Below are 10,331 nucleotides of genomic sequence, written 5' to 3'. Positions count from 1 at the left end.
TGGCAGCCACTAGCCCAGCCCCTCTAGGGGCAGAGCTCTTGTCTAGTCTGGACGACTGGTAACCCCAGTATCCCAGGAAGTGACAAAAGCCTTTTCCCCCGACCCCGTACCAGGCATCAGACCATGCATATCCAAGGGGGACTCAGAGACCGACCTTGAGGTGCTCTTCAACACTGTCATAAACTTCAAGATTGCCAACATGCACCAGACTGTGCCTATGTGGCCCTAGAAACTGCCCAACTCCTTCTTCAAGCCACTGGAGCCCAAGTCCCATTCCCAACAGGGCAGTATTGATGTAGAAACTGTAGGAGCCCCGACTCCACAGCATGTTGGAGCTCATTCCTCTCTAGCTTCCCTGCAGCTTGCAGCCTTTTCTCCTGGGATACCAGAGTAGTCTCTGGCCCAACAGCTGCACCTGCAGCTCAGCATCTTGGCCAGTTTTCTTTTGAGATACCTGATGATGGACCTCTGTCAGCAGGGCAGGAGATGGAGAAGACATCTTCTGGTCAGAGATATTTCTTAAATCATGCCGATCAAAGAACAACTTATTAGGACCCCGGGAAGACGGTGCTCTCTGGGATGAATGTGACAGCCCCCACTGCTCCTTCCTGTTCAGTAGAGTGTGATGAACTTGCTTCAGCCATGAACCAGAGAATCAGTCAGAGTGCTCCAGTGAAACAGCCACCACCCCTGGTTCCCCAGAGCCAGCAAGGAGGTGTCATGGGTGGTGGCAGTTCCATCCAGCAGCAGGGGTGTCTGCAACAGCTGCAGATGGTGAAACAGAGATTGTGGCTGAAACAGGAAGAACTGCTCATTGGTGAGGCCTCAGGAATTAGTTCTCTGTAGCCAGTTACCAACAATCCAGCAGGATGGTGGGACTCAAAAACCCATTATCTTTCCCCAGAATGTCTCAGTATCTTTTCCCAGAATGTTTCAGGAATTGAGAACAATGATGACCAATAGCTCAGACCTCTCTTTACTGTATACTATGTCTCCAGAACTTACTAATTTTCTCACTGAAAATGCATACCTTTTAAAAAACTTTCTTTCTTTCTTTCTTTCTTTCTTTCTTTCTTTCTTTCTTTCTTTCTTTCTTTCTTTCTTTCTTTCTTCTCTTTTTCTTTCTTCCTTCCATTATGTTTCTTCTTTCTTTTGTTTTCTTTCTTCTTTCTCTTTATTTTTTTTCTTCTTTCTTTCCTTCTTCCTTTCCTTCTCTCTCTTTCTTTTTATTTTCTCCTGGGATACCAGAGTAATCTATAGGACATATGTGCTTGCCAGAAAGAGAGAGACACAGGGACAGAAAATGAGAAATTACCCCACCGCCCTGCAGGGAGGATGGCCCACACCTCAATCCTTCTCCTCGTTTTCCTCTTGAGATTTTTTAGTATGTGTGTACATGTGCCCAACATGAGTTTTAAGTCACTAGCTCCAGGACTTGAACCTCATTGGTCACATGGGAGTCCAGTGCTTTAACCATTATGCCCCTGCTGCCCTCCCACCAAGCCCTCTAACAGTGCCATCTATCACTCTTAAGGTGAGAGCATGTACAGCGGACTAAGCATGAGCAGCTGCAGTGTCCCTCAAACCCCACCTCTAGGGGCAGAGCTCTTGTCTAGTCTGGACGACTGGTAACCCCAGTATCCCAGGAAGTGACAAAAGCCTTTTCCCCCGACCCCGTACCAGGCATCAGACCATGCATATCCAAGGGGGACTCAGAGACCGACCTTGAGGTGCTCTTCAACACTGTCATAAACTTCAAGATTGCCAACATGCACCAGACTGTGCCTATGTAGCCCTAGAAGCTGCCCAATTTCTTCTTCAATCCACTGGAGCCCAAGTCCCACTCCTGACAGGCCAGTACTGATGTAGAAACTGCAGGAGCCCCGACTCCACAGCATGTTGGAGCTCATTCCTCTCTAGCTTCCCTGCAGCTTGCAGCCTTTTCTCCTGGGATACCAGAGTAGTCTCTGGCCCAACAGCTGCACCTGCAGCTCAGCATCTTGGCCAGTTTTCTTTTGAGATACCTGATGATGGACCTCTGTCAGCAGGGCAGGAGATGGAGAAGACATCTTCTGGTCAGAGATATTTCTTAAATCATGCCGATCAAAGAACAACTTATTAGGACCCCGGGAAGACGGTGCTCTCTGGGATGAATGTGACAGCCCCCACTGCTCCTTCCTGTTCAGTAGAGTGTGATGAACTTGCTTCAGCCATGAACCAGAGAATCAGTCAGAGTGCTCCAGTGAAACAGCCACCACCCCTGGTTCCCCAGAGCCAGCAAGGAGGTGTCATGGGTGGTGGCAGTTCCATCCAGCAGCAGGGGTGTCTGCAACAGCTGCAGATGGTGAAACAGAGATTGTGGCTGAAACAGGAAGAACTGCTCATTGGTGAGGCCTCAGGAATTAGTTCTCTGTAGCCAGTTACCAACAATCCAGTAGGATGGTGGGACTCAAAAACCCATTATCTTTCCCCAGAATGTCTCAGTATCTTTTCCCAGAATGTTTCAGGAATTGAGAACAATGATGACCAATAGCTCAGACCTCTCTTTTCTCTTTTTCTTTCTTTTCTTTTCTTTTCTTTTTTCTTTTCTTTTCCTTTCTTCCTTCCTTCTTTCTCTTTCTTTCTTTCTTTCTTTCTTTCTTTCTTTCTTTCTTTCTTTCTTTCTTTCTTTCTTCTCTTTTTCTTTCTTCCTTCCATTATGTTTCTTCTTTCTTTTGTTTTCTTTCTTCTTTCTCTTTATTTTTTTTCTTCTTTCTTTCCTTCTTCCTTTCCTTCTCTCTCTTTCTTTTTATTTTCTCCTGGGATACCAGAGTAATCTATAGGACATATGTGCTTGCCAGAAAGAGAGAGACACAGGGACAGAAAATGAGAAATTACCCCACCGCCCTGCAGGGAGGATGGCCCACACCTCAATCCTTCTCCTCGTTTTCCTCTTGAGATTTTTTAGTATGTGTGTACATGTGCCCAACATGAGTTTTAAGTCACTAGCTCCAGGACTTGAACCTCATTGGTCACATGGGAGTCCAGTGCTTTAACCATTATGCCCCTGCTGCCCTCCCACCAAGCCCTCTAACAGTGCCATCTATCACTCTTAAGGTGAGAGCATGTACAGCGGACTAAGCATGAGCAGCTGCAGTGTCCCTCAAACCCCAGATGTCTTCCTGAGCAGCATTGGTGAGATGGATATGGGTGATACTGTCAACCAAAGCACCCTGCCCTCACAGCAGAACCATTTCCTAGACTCACTTGACCCATTCCTGGAATGAATGTGGACCTTGGAACAGTGTAAGGAGATGGAACTAACATAGAAGGAGAGGAGCTGATGCCAAGCCCATAGAAAGTCATGAATTCTGACATCCTTAATGACATGTGGTGTGTTTTGGCTGCCACCAAGATAGATAAAGAAAGCTTTTATTTTCTCTCTCTCTCTTAAGTTTCCCTACTTAACAATTTATTTTTTAAAATGGTAGTTTGAATCCATGCATTTAGAATACATGCCTACTTTGTATTTCACAGGTAATTTAAATCTGATGGGGACATTCTGCAGGTGTTTGAGGTAGTTCAGTGTTCTAGGAAAGGACACTATGGGTAGTGCCTAGATCTCTGGGCACACAATAAATAGGATCTGATTGTTTGGTAAGGAGCACCTTAGTTCTTTTGGAAATAAATGAATATTGTGGGGACCAGCAGGTGGTGTGGTGGTTAAGGTGCTAGACACTCCCACATGGCCAACCACAGTTCTAGTCCCAGACCTGGTGGCTTGCTTTCTCACTTTCTCTCTCTCTCTCTGGTCAAATTAAAATAAATGAATGAATAAATAAAATTAACTAAATAATTAAAAAATAAATATATATTGGTAGTTAAATTTAACCAAGGACTAGATCATTGTGATTACATCTTTATTTTTACAGGAAGAGATATAACTAGAACATGTGTCTACAGGAATAATAATGGTTTCTGAAGAGTATTTATTTTTTCAAGAGATTTTTGCTAGGGCATATGTACTCACTAGAAAGACAGAGAGAGACAGGTAGAAGGTGAGAAATCACCCCTCCCTCTGGGAGATGGCCATGCCGCAATCCCTTCTCTTCCAATCTCTTCTTGGGATCTTGGGCATACATGCACATTCATCCAATGTGAGTTATAAGTCACCAGGACCTGGACTAAAACTGCAGTTGATTATGTGGGTGTCCAGCATATAACCCTTGTGACCTCTGGTCCCCTGAATAGTATTTTTTTAAAGGAACAAAAAAGCATGAATTCATTCTTCAGAATAAGCTATGAAAAGTTGATTATGAATTATAAGTGGCACCAGCTAGCATCTCTATGAGTTAAGGGTCTTTTAATGTTTTTAGAATAAACTTTTATTTTTAAGAGTTTAGAAGAGACATACAGTCTCTTTTCCTGACTAAAGCTAGGGCATATGCACTCACTAGAAAGACTGAGAGAGATAGAAGGTGAGAAATCACCCCTCCCTCTGAAAAGCATGGGAAGACAGATTTTTTTTTTAATTAAAAAAAATTTATGTATTTTGGCCCTTTAATTCAGAGGAGTACAGAAGTTGGAAATTAGAAGTTTTATTTTAAGTATTTTCAGTGCTCAAAAAAATGCAATCAATTGTATTAATGGCTCATTGGTCAGTCATTCATAATTAACTAAGACTTAAGTGGAGGAAGATTAAATTTTAAATTAAATCAGCAAACTGGCCATTGTGCAGAGGTATTGAATTTAAGAGCAATAATGAAATTCTACTTAGAATAAAAAATGGAATGTATAGATGATACTGCATACTCCATAGGGTATATGGATGACCATGCTGCAGTCCCTTCTCCTCCATTCTCCTCCTGGAATTTTGGACATGCACGGACATGTGCCTGGCATGATTTTCAAGGCGCTGGGTCTGGGACTAGAACCATAGTAGGCCATGTGGGAGTCCAGTGCCTTAACCACCATGCCACCTGCTGATCCCGTTTTTTTGTTTTTTTTAACGTGCAGAAGATTAAAGCTACTTGGAAGGAGTAGGTATAAATTTGCCAGTAAGCCACAAATTAAGATCACATTTTATAAATCAATAGAGTAGCTTTAGCTTAGGAGGAGGGTGGAAAGAAGGGACATTGTGAAGATTTAGTGGGACCTTGACAGAGAATTTTATAAACGTCTTTCTCTTCAATAAAGACTCATCTTGCATCTTGCTGTCATTAAAGACAGTTGTTCCTAAAGTTTCAATCTGTACATCCACAAAGCAAGAATATGATGATCTTCATTTCCCTTCAACTTTACCTTGCCCAGTTATACCTCTGTGTTGGAGCAGCACTGTGGTACCTGCACCCTGTTTTTCTCTCATCATGCCCTCTGTACTGACCTGCAGGAGGCCTAAGATTCCTTCTCTTTTTGAGTCTGAATCACAGCCTTAGTATGGTCTTTCTTGTTGTATGTCCTTATTCCTAATGAAAATGTCTTTCTATTGAGTAGCATTGGGATAAGATTTTAACTGAGTATTCCTGATTTTTTTTTTACAATAAACCCATTTTATAATCTTAAAAAAAACAGTAGATAGGACAGTCTGCTGCATCATTTGAACTTTTATATCAATTGTGTCTAAAGCCACTCTTCATCATTCAAATTCTTAGAATTTTGAACTGTATTTTTAGAAAAAAGGAATTTCATATTTTAAGCACTTTCAGTGCTTAAAAAATGCAATCACTTCATTGTATTAGTGGTTCCTTGGCCAGTCATTCATAATTGACTAAGAATTAAACAGAGAAAGATTAAATCTTGAATTAGGTCGGCAAACTGGCCATTGTGTAGATGCATTGAAATTATACCTAGAATGAACAACTGAACATAAGAATGATACTGTCTGTATCACGTGCTCTAGGGCATGTGCTCTAGGGCATGCATACTCACAGAGAGAAACAAAGAGTTTATCTTTTATTCCAGAGAGTTTCTGGAATTCCAAAGAGTTCTGTCTAAAGTACACATCAAATGTCAAAGAAGTACACACACAAAGAACTTGCTATAAAGACTTTATTTGGAATGAAGAAAGGAAATTAAGGACAGGGTCTGGGAGTACTAAAAATGCTGATCTCAATTTTAAAGCAAATTATAGACTCCTTTTTTTTTTTTTTTCTATTCTCAATGCTTAGCGGCAGCAGAATGAGTAGCGGATACCACGTAAGAGGCAGAATCCAGAATTGCGTTCTGGAAACAGACAGAATCCTCTTGTGCAGCGGCATCTGATGCCTCTCACTAGATCTGTGGGCAGAGAGAGAAAGAGAGAGAGAACATTAGGAATTGGGTACTGGAGTCAAGGGTGGGTGGCAAAGACAGTCCTGGAGAAGTAACTGCAAGGTTGAATGGGTTTGTCATGTAGCCTACATGATAAACAGCAGCATGATTAATCCCAATCAATAGGAATAAATATACGAAGTGTGAGTGACACACAGCATTGATGACCCATTCTAATTTGTCTTTCCTTTCACATATACATCTGAACACACTCTTAGGCCTGGTCCCAGTTTCTAAAAGCTCCTGAAATAGAGTAAAACATGTTCTCTACAACTAAGACTACTCATGTAGATCCAGAATGAGCTAATAAGTATGACTCTTCTCATCTTAAACCTAGTAAATTTCACAGGCATATCTCAGAGTTCAAAGTTTTCGAAGCAAGATGATATCTTAGTTTTATTTGGCTTTTACTTCAATTTATAGATGAGAAAATAAAGCCCCTAAGTGAGATAAGACTATTCCAAATGTGATGCTAGAGCATATATCCAGTCTGACCTTACTAGACTCCATTGGTTTGCCATGTTGCTGTCTCTCACCTGAAACTTGAAAAGCAGAATTTTCGTCCCCTGCAAAGGAGATGGCCACATCTGGGTTCTCTGCCGCAGCTTGCTCCTGAACTTGAACCTCATCAGATGTGTCTGGAAGTGGATCGGCCTGGGCCTGGAGGGTCACCAGGAGAATAGCAGAGATGAGAGTGAGGGTCCTCATGGCTGTAATTACCTGGAAAATGAAAAGGTTGGAATATGAGTATGTAAGGAGTGAGGAGTCAGCCTGTACTTACAGGTTTGCTAAGAGGAGGCTCAGAGGCAAGGGATACAGGTAGAGAAGGTGAACATTTAGTAGGGGAATGTGAGGACTGCCATTACAGTGTTTTCATTCAATGATTCCAGGGAACAAAGTCCTCTTATTTTCTGATATGGGCCCTGCTACTCTCTGGAGGTCTAGATTCTGGCACCAGACCTGGATCCCAATGGACTAGAGAGTTAAATTCGTTTCATCATTCTGGGACATTAAAACCCACATGAAGGGGGAAATTGAGGTTATAGCCTCCTGACAAAGCCACAGTGGAGTAGAAAATAACCCTACCAGGCTACAAGTGAAATAAGCTCAGTGGGATACTAGATACAGATTTGATCTAAGATGGAAATAATGTTTATTTTTTTCACCTTTATTGAAGTATGAGAGACAATTAAAAATCACACATACCTGAAGTGTAGGACCTAGTCATTTGATGTATGTGTTTATTTTTACCTTTATCTCACACCATTTACAAATATCAACATTAAATGAATTAAGACTGTAAACATAAAACCGGAATCATGTAATTAGTAGAAGAACACAGTGGGATAAAACTTCCTGAAAGTTTCTGAATATTGGTTTTGTAGAGATGACATCAAAGGCACAGGAAAGAAAGCAAAAGTAGACAAGGAAGATTGCCTCATACTATAAAGCTTCCGCACAGGAAAGGAAACCATCAACTGAGTAAAAAGGCAACCTAGGAAATGATAACCCTACATGTAATAAGAGATTATTGTCCAACATAGAGATGTAATTCATATAGCAAAGTCCAATGACTTACTTAAATAATAAGCAAAGGACTTGAAAAGACATTTCTCAAAATAAAAGAATATTTTAAAAAGCTGTTGCAATATTTGGGCACATCAAATAGGATGTGTACGTATTATGAATGAAACTCTTCTAGCTTCTTTATTAACTTTTCTGGTAGTTACTGTTCCCAGAAGACAGTAGTGGCCCAGGCAGAAGAACACCAGCTGGCGATCCACTCATCTGGGTGGTTCGTAAGCACAGATTCAGTGACACAACCACGATGTAAAAGTTTAAGTTTCTTAAAAGTATAATACTTACAAATCGTCCAGCTGGCAGGGCGACCACAAAGGAGTACACAGTAGTCCTCTGTCCAAAGTCTTGTGTGGCCACAGCAACTGAATACAAGAATAGGACTTCATCTATTTAAGGATAATTTGGGGTGAAGTGTCCTAATTTTGTGGTTTTTTGTCTATTGGGTACTTGAAACAATTCTGGTGGCAAGGGCAGTTGAGCAATTTGGTGTGAAGCTAGGGTTACAGCTGTGTCTTCATTATTCACGAGACAACTGATCCCATATTGCGTAGGTCATTGGCCCAGGCTGGATTGTCTGGATGGAGGAAATATTAAAAGTGGCAAGGTTTGGCCTACATATCATAGTGTATACTTCACTTTGTTATGTTCACTAGGATAAAAATGCCAATGAATACATAGAGGAGGAATTGAAATTCAATTCCCAACTAGCCTCCACAGGACCTATGATCTAATCATGGAAACAAATCAAAGCTGTTTGACAGAAGGGGAATTTTGGAGAACACCTGGGTGAGATTGTATACTTCTCCTGTGTGCGTTGCTAAGAGTTGCAATTGTGTTGGGCTTTTCCTGAGTTATTAATGTACATGAGCACATGTTCTCTGGAGGGAACAAAGCTTCCATGCTTGGTTGGTAGATAGCTCAAAGCTAAAAACATTATCTAGAACCATTTGAGTTAAGGACTCTTGAGATTTTTGATGTGACTCAATGTCTCCTGAAGGTCCCTCAGGGAGGCCACCACTGTGTCAGAGGTTTGTATCTGTATAACCTGGTTCTGCATACTCAAGGACATTACACCCAAACCAGTATCCAACTGGCTAAAGAGCCATGCTATACCCAACATAACAGAGATGAACAATGAATTCTTGACATGCAAGCTTTCTTCATGTGGTCCCTTCTAGGTTATCTGGAGGGGAAGTCCTAGAGAAACTATTGTACATTTTAAAATGCTACCATCTTTCTCCTACACATAGGGAGGTAAATGGGATTGGGCTTGGAATAAAAAGGAAATTAATACGGTAATTCCTGATGCAATAAACTCCTATGTACCCAAATATGCTAGCCAGCCAGTCAATGCAGTCATAAAGCTGTTGGTTCCACATTGCCATTGCAACAGAGCTGATTTGAAGACCACCACTATCTTTGTTTTAAAGGAGGAGCTATTGATTTAGAAGGATTGGGAATAATTTAATGAGTTGAAGTATCCCCCTCAATCTCAAGGAGGGATGAAGTGTCTCAAGTCTTGTAGCTGTTGGTAAGTGGCCCAAGTGGGCAGACTAAGAGTGTCACCAGTAGTGAGTTCCTGTCTTGTGGAAGATCCAGCAATTTTGTCACTTGAGAAAGTGGGCACTGGTCTCAGGCCAGTATATAAAGCAATGCAGGTATTTTTTAATGAACTGGAACTCAGACCCAGCCCAGGTGATGGTTTTAGGGTCTAGAGTTTTTTCTTTCTTTCTTTCTTTCTTTCTTTCTTTCTTTCTTTTTCTTTTCCAGTAGTTGTCTGAAGGGGCTGGCGAATATGGGAATGGAGGTAAAGGAGAAGTGGTGGTATGTCAAGTGGGGGAGGCCCTGTGGTTGTGGTAACTTTCAGTGGCTAGCAGAAGTTAAAAGAGGATGAACCTCTTTGCCCACAGAACATACTCCAATTTATGAGCATTTCCCTAAAAAAGGCAGAAGAGAGATATATTGGGAGATCTAGTTATATTCGAGTGTTGTAATGCACAGATGTCCCAAGTCCATACTTTTTGTGTAATTTTTGGGAAGTCTTGCAATCTGCCTTAGGGTTTGTGGTTTACATGTAGTGGAAGGAATAGTTCATAGGGGCTACACTTATGGCAAATAGTCATCTCAGCAAAATACTGTTCTAGGGGGTCATCTGCAGGTTATTTAACAAGGCACGAGCTAAGGGAAGCAGAATCCCAATGGTCAGGGTACTGGACATGAATAAGTGCCATATCCTGGAATTTATAAAGCCCGTATCCTCCATAGCAGAAGGAGAGGTTAGCTTGGTGCAGACTCTGTGGTCAAAGTGAGATTATTATTATTATGTTTTCTGCTTCCATCGAGGCTCTCCTTTTCTTTGATGATCTCTTGGTTTGGAGCACTGTCTTAAAGGGCAGAATCTATTCAGTTAGAGACAGGCTTTCTAGATGGCTATACAAGATGGGAACTAGGGGGGTCTGGTC

General features: G+C 41.6%; 2 pseudogenes; both read left to right on the top strand.

Moving 5' to 3' along the window:
* Window positions 1-120: 120 nt before the first annotated feature.
* Window positions 121-1,632, top strand: LOC102500783 (transcriptional coactivator YAP1-like; annotated as a pseudogene).
* A 77-nt stretch (window positions 1,633-1,709) lies between these two features.
* Window positions 1,710-3,433, top strand: LOC102500376 (transcriptional coactivator YAP1-like; annotated as a pseudogene).
* The last annotated feature ends 6,898 nt before the right edge of the window (window positions 3,434-10,331 follow it).

Source organism: Tupaia chinensis, unplaced genomic scaffold, assembly GCF_000334495.1.
Source record: "Tupaia chinensis unplaced genomic scaffold, TupChi_1.0 Scaffold138390_1, whole genome shotgun sequence".
In the NCBI taxonomy this organism is placed as follows: domain Eukaryota; kingdom Metazoa; phylum Chordata; class Mammalia; order Scandentia; family Tupaiidae; genus Tupaia; species Tupaia belangeri.
Note: the sequence above shows the minus strand (reverse complement) of the source record. Positions and strands in the feature narration are given on the sequence as shown.